Genomic DNA, 14,172 nt, shown 5'->3' on the forward strand with positions numbered 1-14,172 from the left:
GTCTGGTCATACACATCATTTTGACCCTTTCCTGCAGCAGCTCTATTTGTTGGAAAGGGAAAGCAGCACTTGGATATCACTGTCTTTTGCTGTGTGCTCTCTGATCTGTCCTCTGCACCGTCCCACTCCCTTTTCGAGTTCTTCCTTCTGCATCAAACTGCCAAAGTCCACTTTGTTTTTAACTCCAGCAGGGGACTGACTTACTCTATGTTTTTATAGTAAGAAACACTGTTGGTTCTAGCACTCCCTACTGCCTGCTTCCCAGATGAAACTTCCTTGGGGCAGAAGAAAAGAAGAATCAGCCTCCCTTGGCTGCACAAATAGATGTGACATTCAAACCCAGAGCTAAATGGAATTCTTGAACGTTTGCAGGCTTGTGCAATGACCTATGAAGTCAGACTCTAACATTTTCTGATTAATCACTTGTGTGCAGTAACTTTAATACTTTGAAAACACGAAAGAAACAAAGAAATGAAATCCTTTGCCATCCTGGCTACCTATGGAGATGTACTAAGATTCTGATGAGGGTTACCTTCCTCTGATGGCACTGAGATCTTTTCTTTGTAAAGAACTGCTGGCAACTGAGGATTTTTGCGAACAGAATTCAAAAGGAGGGAAATATTCCGTGATGGCGTGACTCTGAGCCCAGCGCAGCATTCACTGAATGGCTGCCCCGTCAGGTCAGCATGGAGACAGAGAAGCGGCATTTGTCAAATCTGAAAGCCGAGGGCGAGGGGGTTCCAGAGCAGAGGAGGCCGACGCCATCAGCCGTCTGTCTATGCAAGTGACAGCCACTCTGCCAATATTAGGTGGTAAGTGGGACGCTCCAGAGCTGAAGGAGTTGAATGTGAGGAAACATAAGGGTAGCTGAGAATGTTGGACATTCCAGAAGAGGGCTGGGGAGGGAAGGGTTTCTGGCAGGTCCTAACCCAGTTCTGCTGGTTTGGATGAGAAGTGGGTTTTCTATATAAGCTGACCTTCCGGGGGTGGGAGACAAGAGAAGAGAACCCTTAGCAAAAAAAGGGTTTCTGACGTAGGCGCAGCTCAGTCCAGGGGGAGCTGCAGAGCAGGGGTGGAGGTGGGGGCTCCCTGAAATGAAAAACCCCCCAGTGGCCACAGCCTGAGTGGAACCCAAGAAGCCACTTGGCCCATGAAACAGTCCCTCTTCCTGCCTGCCACACTGAGGGGATTCTCTTCCCAGGTAACGTGGTAAATTCCCCTGTAATCTTAAAATGCAGGTAACATCTTGGCCCCGGTGAGAAATGGCTGGCTTCATGTTTCCCCCCAGTATGATTTCCTGTACATCCAGCGAGGGGCCCTGCCCACTCCCCTGCAGGGCTCCGGAGCTGAGTTGAGAAGGAAAAAACAAGGCTGATTCATGTTTGTGATTAACTTCTCACCTAATGCTGTAATCCCATCCGTAGCACTGGCCCAGCTGTCAGTGCTGAGCTGGGAACTCAGCTCGTGGGGGCGGAAGGGCGGGGTAGGCTGCGGGTTCTGCACCAACCTGGGCTCCAGCCACCCTGCCAATGTCACCTTCTGCGGGCTGCATCTCCGATGTCACCTCCTTTGGGGATCCCTTTTTCTGCCTCCGCCATTGGATCTTTGCCTCCAAGATTACCCTGTGTCATTTTTAAAATTTGCACCTCCTGCGTAGTATTGATACTTGCATTCTCTTTAAACCTTCTGAGGTGCCAAGCCCAATACCAGGCGCAGGTTTAGGACTCAGTGACTCACAATGAAGTGAACAGAACCACACGGGATGCCCGCCCCTGGAAGACTGCACTGGACAGAAAAGAAGCCCAAAGCAAATGCCGCCCTCTCTCTCGGCTGCAACTCGGCTGGCCTGGCCGGCAGTGCAGATGCGACCTCCCTCTGCTTTTCTCAACAATAATCCCAGCCCCTTGTTATGATAAACTACTTGCTCCTTGCTCGCAGTACATTCAGGAACTGGACTGCCGCCAAGGAAAACTCAGGAGCAGTGGTAGGACTATTGAAATAAATTCATGGCCTATGATAAATACAGGAAAAACAGTGCTGGTTAATAAACTTATATGCCAACAAAATCCCATGGTTATTTAAGAGGAGGAGTTTTTACATAAATGTGTATGATTTTAAGCAATAAGGCTGTTTTTTTTTTTCAAGCAAGCAATTCACAACCTATTTAACCAAGTAGATGCTAGCCCTTCAAAGTGGATATCAATACTGTGGGAAGCTACGACTGCCTGAAACAGCTCTAATTCCTGTTTTCAGAGGACTTCAGAGCTAGTCCGGAAGGAACATTAGATACATTACTTGATAATGTGCTTTTTGGTTTCAAGTCCCAAATGGTCTCACCCAACTTGATTACTGGTCTGATTCACCAGACTTGGCTCTGAATTATTTTTGACAGTTTCCAAAAATTAAATCCACCTTCAAAAAAGAAGAGAAATCATTACTACTTCTCAGGCATGCAAAAGAAGGGACTGTAAGTTCTGGAGTTCCAGAGAGAGATTCCAAAATTGTCCTGGGCAAGAAAAATGTCAGTGTCAACCTCACAGGTGACCGCTGTAAATATGCAAGTTCTGATTTCTTTGTTTGAAGATCTGTCATGTCATTTTAGAATCAGAGTTCATACCTACTTATTCTGTGCAGACTGTCATCAGGTTCGGTTTGCACAGAAGAGCTGACCCGAATCAAGGAATTTAAACTTTGAATACCAGACTAGCTATGACATTTGGATCAGTGGGAGCCTTTGCAAAACCATATGAAAACCTGAGCAGCCCACACGGGTGTTTCACCAGCTGGCCACCCTGCAGGAGGTGCATGGAGTGAAATAACTAAAATCAGCCTCTTTACTTCGAACCTGGCATAAATCACCCTGATTCGATTTCAAGGGGGTGGTGTGGGTGTGCAGGAGTGACTGGCCAGCCCCAGCATTCAGTGGCCAATGGAGAACCTTGGTGTCCTCCCTGTGGTGTTTAGGGCTGGTTTTTGCCTTCAGGACAGCAGAATGTATGACCCACTTCCAGATGAGAGTCCAAACGCTCCTGGCACTACCTCTGTGCTTAATGCAAAGCAAACCCCAAAAGCCTGGTTAGGAGGGAGACCCTCTCCCTCAGAAGAGCTCTCCCAGGCTACACACCTTGGGGATGAGCTGGGCAGAAATTTCTGTTACCAGGACTTAATTCATGTTGCCCCAGGAGGTCCACCTCTCTTTTTTCCCCTCCCTCTTCTTCTCCCTCCTAAGAACTCTAATTGAATGAGAGGGTGGTAACTTACTGTGTTAAGTCCCCACTTGTTTGCGAAGCTAAAGGTCTGCTTCCTCCAACCCCCAGCCCCATCTAAGGCAGTGGATAGAACTCCCAGCAAGCCCAGGACACCCCCAGCCCGTAAAGCCCTGGTTCTGGCATCTACTTTCTAGACAGAAGGTGATATGGGAAAGGCCTGACTCCAGGGCTTTCCGGTTAGTAAGACTCCAGCTGGCTCAGCTTTGACGTGTCATTACCAGAGAGCAAGCACACACGCTAACACAGCTGGGGGAAAGAGCCTGCCGGGTTCTTCCCTCGCCGCAGGGGGACACATCAGCATAGAGCTCAGAAAAGGGAGGACTGTGAGGGAGAAGAAGGTTGTGGTGTATACCCAAAAGTGGCCTTGGCCGTGAAACCCATAAAAGGACATATTAAGAGCTTTTTGGAAGCTCCAGTGCCCGGTAACCTACACTATAACACAGGCAGGTCTATGGCAGGTCTGAGGCAGCAACTCTGTTGCCCACTGTTCTTTAGGGATGTTACTGAGATTCTTACCACTGTGCAGGGTCCATGGGTTAGTGGGGAGCAGATGCGACTGTGGCCCTTGAGGGGCTTCCATTCCACTTAGGATGATGATAAGAGCATGGATTCTGAAGCCAAAGTGCCTGGGTTTGAATCTGGACCCTGACACTTTACATACTGTTGTGTGTCTCTGGGCAACGTAGTTTAAGTTTTCAGTGCCTCCATTCCTCTTCTGTAGAAGGCTATAAAAACAGTACCTGGGCTTCCCTGGTGGCGCAGTGGTTGAGAGTCCGCCTGCCAATGCAGGGGACGCGGGTTTGTGCCCCAGTCCAGGAAGATCCCACATGCCGCGGAGCGGCTGGGCCCGTGAGCCATGGCCGCTGAGCCTGCGCGTCCGGAGCCTGTGCTCCGCAACGGGAGAGGCCACGACAGTGAGAGGCCCGCGTACCGCAAACAAACAAACAAACAAAGAAAAGAGTACCTGCCATATAGTGTCACTGTGAGGATTCAATACATAACCAGGCTTCGAACAGAGTTGGACACATAGACTGCACTGTAAGAGGGTTAGCCATTATTACTTGGAGAGAGAAGACCCATGTCAGAAGTCAGAACCCATAAGGAAAGGCCATCTGTGAGGCTGTGCAGAGAGATTGCTTTGGAGTTGGAGAAAAACCAGGGCTCTGTGGGGTTGATGTAGGCAGGATAGGCTTCGAGGGAGAGGTGGGGACCTCAAGGTTCTGAGTCAGGACCTTGAGGCGTGGTCTCTTCTGACCCTTTTCCTCTAACAGAAGCTGACCACCCATGACTATGGGTCGCCACCCCGCAGAAGCGTCTCCAGCATCTTTTCCTAAGGCTTTGATGAAAGCCGGGGATCCCTCCCCCAGCCATGCACTCTGCCGCTCACCTCCTGACCTGGTCTTTTGGCTTCATCTTTGATTCACGTGGTGTTGAATCAGGTGAGAGATTTCAGTTTGGGTCAACAAACTTTCCAACAGGTCTATTCTGAGTAAGGAGCTGGGGCAAGGAAAGTGAGCATCAGATAATATTAAATATTGCCCTGAGGGAGCTCCCCAGTCTGGTGGCAGACAAGGCAACAGTTTTCGAAGTCAGTGTGTTGAGAGTGGCTGTGCTGGGGGAGGAAAAGGACGGTTTGGCCCAGGGGCAAGAGTCAGCAGCTCTTCAAGGGTGTCTTCAAAGGAAGCGCCAGGGCCGGGGGGCCTCAAAGTGGGGCGCAGGGGAAATGGCTGTCCAGACAGAAGGCAGCGCTTGAAGTTCGGTTTGGATCCCCAAACTCTCTGCCAATGCCAGTTGGGACTTTCTTTTTGTCTCCCTCTTCTTCCAGCTGCTCTGAAACTCCCCAGGACCGGCCCGGGGTCCAAGGAAGAGTGCCTGGAGTTCGCCTGAGCCCCCCAGCAGCTCTGCTGGGTGCATCACGGGCCTCCAGACAGGCCTACTGCAGACTGGGTGGCTGGGGTGCAGTGGAGGATGGGGCAGTCTGGGCAGGAGGCAAGCAGAAGCAAATGCTGCAACAGGAAGGGGAGTAGAGCTGTGCACACAGCACCGGCTTTAAAGCCAGACCCTTCCTATCTGTTAGCTCTGTCATCTGGAGCAGGTTCTTTGCTTCTCTTGAATTTTGATGACAAAATGGGCAGAATAATACCTGGTAGAGTGGTTATGAGGGTTAAGCAAGGAACATATACCTCAGGAATACCTAACGAGCCCCTACCATATGCTCGGCCAGAAGGGATTGTCGAGGTCCTAGCCCCACTCTTTCATTCTGCTGTCTGTTTTTATTTTTATTTTTTTTGTGGTACGCGGGCCCCTCACTGCTGTGGCTTCTCCCGTCGCGGAGCACAGGCTCCGGACGCGCAGGCTCAGCGGCCATGGCTCACGAGCCCAGCTGCTCCGCGGCATGCGGGATCCTCCCAGACTGGGGCACGAACCCGCGTCCCCCGCATCGGCAGGCGGACTCTCAACCACTGTGCCACCAGGGAAGCCCCTGCTGTCTATTTTTATAGTACCGAACGGCACTTGGATCATTTGCTGTCAAAGAAATCAGGCAACTCAAAACACCTCTCTTTGAAATAGCTTTTAAAAAGAAGGCAGTGTTGGTCTTTACCCCAGCAAGAGCCGAGTTGGGTTGTAGCTATACAGACTTTCTCAGAGGGTCCCACTGCCGTGGGAGGCTGGCCTCTGGCCTGGAGGAAGGGCCTGTAGGCTGGGAAGTTATATTTCCTGTTTAGATTAAGGAGGTGGCCAATTAGAGCTAATTGTGGAGAAGATTTTGTGATGTGGACATCTGTTCGGGAGATGCTATATGCAGGCCACAGAGTCACTTCACGGAGGTCACAGAACAGTCATTGGACAAGAAGATTCACTCACCACCAACCTGTCCCCTTCAGTGACCTGAGTGAAATGCTCCTTATCTCAGTACCAGCACTCGCTCGGCCATCCACATTCCCTATTACAGGAACTTGAATCAGTCTAGCCAGAGATGCAGAAGTTGAGCCTGAAATTGCCCAAGAAGAGAGGAGAAAGAGAAAGAATAAGAATGCTATTTTTTGCTGGGCTTATGGCATAGTTTATAACATTTCTAAAGTTTGAGCTACTAATATTAAAAAGTGATAAAAATGAATGATTCAACGTATAAGTAAAGATGTGAAGAAACAAACACTCACACGTGGCTGATGGGGGTAGAAATGGATGCAACCCCTGTGAAAGGCAATTGGCAATGTCTATCACAACTTCATCTTTTGACAAAGGAACATTTGGTGAAGTAATTCCACTTCTAAGAATTTACCCGTCAGATATTCTCACTTGTGCAAAATGACAAACGTAATGTTACTTATTCATTGCAACGTTATTCGGAAAAGATTTTAAACAACCTAAATAGCCATCAGTAGAGGACTTAACAAGTAAATTACGGTGTAGAATACCATGCAAACATGTAGACGTGTACGCACACGTGTGTATACTTTCTTTTTTCCTTTTTGGCCGTGCTGCGGGGCAAGTGGGACCTTAGTTCCCCCGACCAGGGATTGAACCCACGCCCCCTGCAGTGGAAGTGTGGAGTCTTAACCACTGGACCGCCAGAGAAGTCCTGTGTATATACTTTCTATGTATGTAAACATCTCCAAGAAATGTTGTTAAGTCAAAAAAGCAAATTGCCAAACAGCATGTATAGTATGTCACCATTTCTACATATATGTATGAACAACTCTGGAAGGATCTTGAAGAAATGAGTTACATTGGTGGCTTTTGGAGAAAGGAGCTAGGTGGCTGGGGGACAAGAGCAGAAGAGAGACTTTCACCATTTACTCTTTTTTTTTTTTTTTTTGCGGTACGCAGGCCTCTCACTGTTGTGGCCTCTCCCATTGCGGAGCACAGGCTCCGGACGCGCAGGCTCCAGACGCGCAGGCTCAGCAGCCATGGCTCACGGGCCCAGCCACTCCGCGGCATGTGGGATCTTCCCGGACCGGGGCACGAACCCGTGTCCCCTGCATCGGCAGGTGGACTCTCAACCACTGCGCCACCAGGGAAGCCCTACTTTTTTATACAGTTTGAATTTTGAACCATGTGAATATGTAACCTACACAAGACAGTAAATTAAAAAAATAGTTGTCTTATAAATGAACAGCTGTTTTCCATTGATGGATGAATGGATAAACAAAATGTGGTGTATACATACAGTGGAATATTATTCAGTCTTAAAAAGGAGTGATATTCTGACACATGCTACAACATGGATGAACCTGAAGGACATTATGCTAAGTGAAATAAGTCAGTAACAAAAAGATAAATACTGTATGAGTCAACTTATATGAGATACCTAGAGTAGTCAAAATCACAGAGACAGAAAGCAGAATGGTAGCTCTCAGGGGCTGGGGGGAGAGGGGAGTAGGAGTTGCTATTTAATGTGTACAGAGTTTTAGTTTTGCAAGATCAAAAGTATTATAGAGATTGTGTGCACAACATGAATGCACTCCCTGTGTTGACTATACACCTAAAAGTAAATGGTAAATGTAACGTTATATGTATTTTATAGCCACTTGATTAGATTGATTTCATCATCCCCCTTGGATTGCAGCCAGGTAGTGTGATTTGTTGGTGGATTTCAGGGATCTACTTCTCTGTCTGGCCTTTCCCTTGGCCAGATTTTCTGACTGCAAATCCGGATGATCTGCTTGCTCTGCTTTCATTTTTAATCTGAAAAGTAGGAACACCATTTCCTAACCCTGATACCTTAAGTAGATTATTACATATTACATATATATATATATATAAAATTACAGATTATTGTCTAACCTCATTCTGTGACCTTCCCCCTACCCAGGTTTTGAAGAAAGCTACAGAGTTAGTATTCCTGCAATGCTTCAAGTCTCCTAGATTTAAATAAGGCTGAGTATAAAGGACCCTTTTGACGACTGGGCATGCCTGATTGTATGTCTTCTGAACACTATTTGTGATGGTCATTCGCACACCAAGGGGGAAGCAGGAAACAGAGATCACAGAATCCTCTGGCCAAACTGTGAAGCCGGCCTTGAAGTGCAGAAGCAGTGTCAACATCCCGAGCCCCATCAGTTCTGTGAGGAAAGTGGCAGAGAGGTGGGAAAGATGTACAAAAGGCTCATGTTTGTTCTCTCAATGCCCCTGCCAAATACCCTTATCCTGCCCCAAACTGGCAAACCACACAGTACATGCCATCCTCGTGGGCTAGGACTTGTAGGTTACAGTATACCCTGAAATTAGCATTTAAAACCCAACTGCTTATGTAAGTGCTCTTCACAGCCAGCTAACTTAATCCCTGACTAGTGTGGTGAGGAGTTGTCAAGAGAGTCTTACGTCTCCCCACACATCCTAATTAAGAGCCCCCCCATGAACCACCCACCAGCCTTCCCTCCTCAGCGCGAGGACTCAGAATGAAAGAGAGGAGTATTCTCCTCTCCTTCCTTGACCTAGATTGACCTGAGTGGGATTTTTAAGGCTGGTTCCTATTCTTTCTTTGCATACCAAGTCTAAATTCCATGGCCCGCCTTTCCCCGCCTGTCATGACTGGACGCTACCTTTCTATCCAGCCAACTTCTTACTCACTCCCACCTCATCCCCAGGACCTGGAGGGACCTTCTGAATCCTCTCTTATCCCTCTCCTGCAGAGCCAGGCAGCAGTCCACCTCCACCAGTCCAAATCCGTCTTTTCCTCCTCTGAATTCCTATGGCATTTATAGTTAACACCCTACAATTTACTGAACCACTTAATTATATCCTCTTGGTTCTGTTCAGTGATTATTTCCTGCCTTTTAGTCTGGCCTCCTGAGTAGATATTGAACCCCAGTGAGGTAGAAATCATACTTTATACATTTTTATTATGTTCATAGAGCACATAATAATAGTAATGGTGGCCATGTATTAAGCACTTAGTGTATACCAGACACAGTACTTTATATATGCTATCTATTTAATATTCAGAATTCCTCTAATGAGGCATCATCATGGTTATTTTTCAGATGGGAAACCAATGCTCAGAGGACAAGGGCTGAGTCTAAAGTCACATCAGTGGTCTCCAAAGGCTTTAATCAAACTTTTTGACAGATATAAGAAAACTGAAGTGAAGAACATACTTTCCCGGGATCGTCCTCTTATGAAGGGAGCAAGCTGAAACTATTCCCAATGTTTCTAAGAAAATGTAAGCTCTGCTATAAAGGAAGATCCCAAGAGCAGGGACTTTTGTCTGTGTTGTTTATTGGTGTATCCCCAACCCTAGAAGAGTCTGTGGTTCACAGTAGGTGCTCAATAAAATATTTGCTGAATGAACAGATGAAATCTAATCAGCAGTGCTCAGTCAAATGCCCACCAATAGAGAATGGCTAACACTATGAGAAAAATACTGTAAAAACACTCTAACTTGCTTGACTTAACTTCACTCACTTAGGAATACTTGCACAGGACCATCTAGAAAGAGAAATGGGATGTGAGCCCAGGTGCCCAACTTGATGCCAAATTTGTCCTTTTTCTACTTGGGAGCGCTGGGGGCTTCCTATTCCTTGTCTGTTCTTCTCGTTCAGTCCTCCCTCCATTAAAGCAATTCGCCACCAAACAAAACACAAAGTCCCAAAATGATTACTGAAATTATTTAGTTGTTTTCCCCCTAGGTCATAACCACGTAAAAGCAATAAAAACAAAACCAAGACTTTGGGGCCTTATTCTCTCTTGCATGACACAACAGGTGAAAACCACCCAAGCTACACAAACGTCAACAGGCCTGGGCCCTAATTTAAGCAGGAGAGAGAAATTTGTCTCTCAGTCTCCCACAGACTCAGTCCCTTTATTGTTTTTAATAGAAAAACTTAGAAAACAAAATAAGTGCCCATCAATAGGAGTCTGGTTAAATAAATAAGTAAATGTGGTGCATGAATGCAACAGAGTCCCATGTGGCCTGGCCATTAAAAATGGTAATACACCTGGCAGTATCTACTGAAGCTGAAAATACATGTACCCTATGACACAGCAATCCCACCCGTGCCTATCCCCACCAGGAACGTGTGTATGTACATCCACCAAACAACGTACAAAAGAATGCTCACAGCAGCCCTAGTCATAGTAGCCCCAAGCTGGACCCAAATGTCCATTAACAGCAGACTGGGTAACGCGTAAATGTGGATGCAGAGAATGCCGTATAGCTGTGAGGGGAGGTCAACAATGACGTGGATGAATCTGGCAAACAGAATGTGGAGTGAAAGAGGTAAGAAAGAGTCATTCTGGATGATTCCATTTATATAAAGTTCAAAAGCAGGGGCAGCTAATCCTGGGATGGTGGAAGTGAGGACAGAGGTTATCTTGGAAAGGGGTGACTGCCAGGGGGCAAGAAGGGCTTCTGAAATGTTGGGAAGGTTCTGTTTCTTGATCTGGCTACTGGTTACATTGGTGTGTTCACTTTTTGAAAATTTGTGGTGTTGTACATGTATGATTTGTGCACTTTTCTGTGTGTATGTTATATACAAAAGGAAAAATGATGCAGATCCACATTTATTGACATGGAACATGGGAAGATGTTCAGGCCCCATCACAGAGAGGATATGTATACCTCTCTGGTATATTCCATTTACGTTAAGTTGTAGATATCAAGCTATAAGTACCTATATGCAAAGAAGGTCACTCTAGGAAACGGTTCTCATAAATGTTAACAATGCTTACCTTTGAGTTGGATGTTGAGTTTGGTTTTGTTTTGACTTTTTCATACTTTTCCGTATTTGTTTGCATTTTTACACAGCACATGTATCATTTTATACTCAGAAAATGGTTTTTAAAAACTCCTCCTTGATTAAAAAGAAAACTAAAACCTGCTTTTTATTTCCCCTAGAAGCAAACCAGTAAATCCCAAAGCCGACTGACCAGAGACAGGACATATGCCATGTGCCCCTAAGACACTTCTCAATTGCTTCAGTTTGTAAGCATTTCCAACAGGCTCTGGACATAGCAGCCACCATCTTTCATGTCAATGGACAGTACACACCTGGGGTAAAATCTGAGGGTGGATGAAGGGTAAATGCAGTAGAAATTTTAGGTGATCTGGTCTTCCTCCCTTTGAAGCTCAGGGCAGATGGGTCGGTTTATTAAAGGAAAGTAACCTCCATTTATCTTTCTTCTGCCTCTAATCCACATACTCTCCATGGTGCTACCTCTCTTGCTCCGGTTGAGGGGATTCCACCAGTTTTTTTTTTTCCCCTGTCCTATCTAGCTGGGGAGTGTTTCCTATTTCTCCCTCAACTCCCTTTCCCACCCATAGCCTGCTCCACATGCCCACATACTCGAAATTCTTTTAATGGGGGATAAATTACTTTCTTTTACAATGAAAGCCCAAGCTTAAAATGTAAATAACCGCGGGTGAGTTAACACATGGCCTTAATATTCACACTAAGGTGTAAATGTCTAATATAATTTCTAAAGAGTAACATTTGCTTGGGGGATGGGCATAGAGAAAGAAAGGCCTCATTTTTGCACAGAGCCGGCGAGGTTGCTGATGGTACCTGCTTTCCCTCCACCACAGTCCCCCGGCCCCGACCCAGGCCTGTCCAGAAGATCCCGAGCCACCCAGAAGCAGAAGGCAGCTGCCGTCACCCTGACCAGATCTATATCCATTCCAGACTCAGGATTACAATAATTTGGGAGAGGGTCAACCAAGTCAGAGCCCCAGATGGAAGAAGAGCTGCTTTAGCTTAAGACTCTTAACTCTTTTTCCTCAGGGCAGGAAAGGTTTGAGACAATGAAGGATGAGGCTTTCCAGGCCTGGGACACAACCTTGATCCAAAGCCTAGTCATGGCTTTAATTTTTGTAAATCAAAGCCTCAAGTTTTTCTTCAGTCTTTTTAGCTGAAGACATGTTTCCCAGGGTGCAGGAAAAAAATAAATAAAAGGTACTAAATTGGAGACTGTGTGACATCCTGTGCCACTTAAACCCTTTGCAGGCAGGCAGAAATCACTGCTTCACTAAATTCCATTTCCTAAGCTTTTTGTTTTCCCCCTCCCAACCATTGTCTTCACAAGATCATCCCATACTTGGAAAACATTTGTCTAATTATTATCACACACGATGGGCCTATTGCCAGCTGCTTTTTATTTTAACTTCAGATTCTTTCCAGGGTGTTTGTTTTTTTTTTCCTTGGGGGTGGGGAACGGGAGAGAGGAGTGTGTGTCTGTTTTTGCTATTACACAGAACCGATCAGATTTCCTTTTATAATCACAATTAAACTTCCAGATCCCAACATGTGAATACTTCACGTTTAGAGGATTTGAATGCCCATTGATTTGGTCAATCTCACAAAACTTTCCAAGTCTGGAGGTGAGAAACCGATCCGTGAGGTTGAGCAAACCATTCCTGGGACACAAGGATCACAGACGGACTCGAGGGCCCCAAGGCTGGCTCCCAACTCAGTGTTCTCGCCGTGAGCTGAGACAGAGTGCCATGGGGTTAAAGCCCCAAATACAATAGGAAAGTAAGCCCCACAAGAGCTGGGCCTTTGTCTATCTTGTTCACCAGGGCAGCCCCACCATCTACTTGTTTGGCGTAATAATGGGTGGGCAGCAAAATCTTGTTGAATAATGAATTACCCTGCGCCAGGCCCCCTGCAGTGGTTGGGGGTGGAGGAAGGGCATACTTCATAGAATCTCTATACAAAGCAGGACTGTCAAGCATTAAAACTGGTCAGACCAGTGACAGCTCTACATGGAGCCTAAGGACAGCAATCTGGCTGTAGCTAAAGGTATTAGGGCTTTGGGATGCACAGGCATAGCCAACACAGTTTTACCTCTATTGCATTTTATTTCAGGGTTCCCGATGGAGTCTATGGGGAGGGGAGAAGGGGGCCTCAAACTTCTTCCCCCACTCCCTGGCACCCCACTGGCTCAGACCAGACTAGAGGTGTAAAGCTGTGCTAATGGGAATCTGGAGTCCAGTGACCGAAAAGATGAAGGGGGCCAGGGAGAGGATTTCCTTCTGCTCCCAGCAGTAGGCTTTCCTACCCCTAAAGAGCAGAGAACATGAAGAGGACCATCTGTGAAATTTAATCTGGCTAGTCATCTTAACCCAGAACTTCAGTTATAATATTTATATGTTCTTAAGTGAGAGCATCTTCACCAGGAATCTACAACCTTTCAGGAGTGGAGCCCTAAGTTACCACTCACTGTTCTGCTGCTGCAAACAATGGCCCAGTGTGGCCCACTGCACCTCCCTGTCCAGTGTGGAGACTCAGTGGAATAACCAGTTCTCTGAAAATGCGTGTGAATTCTAGAGGGGTTAATCCTGTACACTGGTCATATCTCAGTGAGATTTACTTCAATAAGATAATCTAACAGATAATATTAGCTCATATTTAAGAAAGAGAAAGGTATTTTAATGTTTATTGAAGTTTCCTTTCTTCTTTTTTGGGGGGTGGGGAGGGAGAGAAAGGAGGAATAGTGAGGGAAGTATTATTAACTGAAAAAATTATTGCTTGCCTTGCATGTACTGGTTTAAAATCTAGGACAGGAAATGGGATAAACACCCAAAGGATTGTTCAACACACCTATATAAGTGGTGTCAAAACAAATCACTCTGAGGGTCAGGGGAGGAAATGATATCAAATGGCTGGGGAGTGAGTAGTTTTTGAGCAAGGCCTTGAAGAATTTTGACCAGTGCAGATGGGACAAGGGTCTGCCAGGTGTTAGAAGGTTTGAGGAAATGTCTGGGGGCAGGAGAGCCTGAGGGATCAGGTGCTGGAGAAGAGGGTGAGACAAATGCTTACAGCAGAGGGCTGGCAGGAGGGAGAGGGAGGGGAGCTGAGGTCATCCCAAGGAGATGGGAGTCAGCCAAGCTGAGACGTGACCATCTGCAATGGGTCTGATGGGTTCTTGACTTAGCAGCAGTCTGCAGCCTGGCAACTTAGTG

The sequence above is a fragment of the Monodon monoceros genome, unplaced genomic scaffold, assembly GCF_005190385.1.
Source record: "Monodon monoceros isolate NGI ecotype Baffin Bay Population unplaced genomic scaffold, NGI_Narwhal_1 Super_Scaffold_12, whole genome shotgun sequence".
In the NCBI taxonomy this organism is placed as follows: Eukaryota; Metazoa; Chordata; class Mammalia; order Artiodactyla; family Monodontidae; genus Monodon; species Monodon monoceros.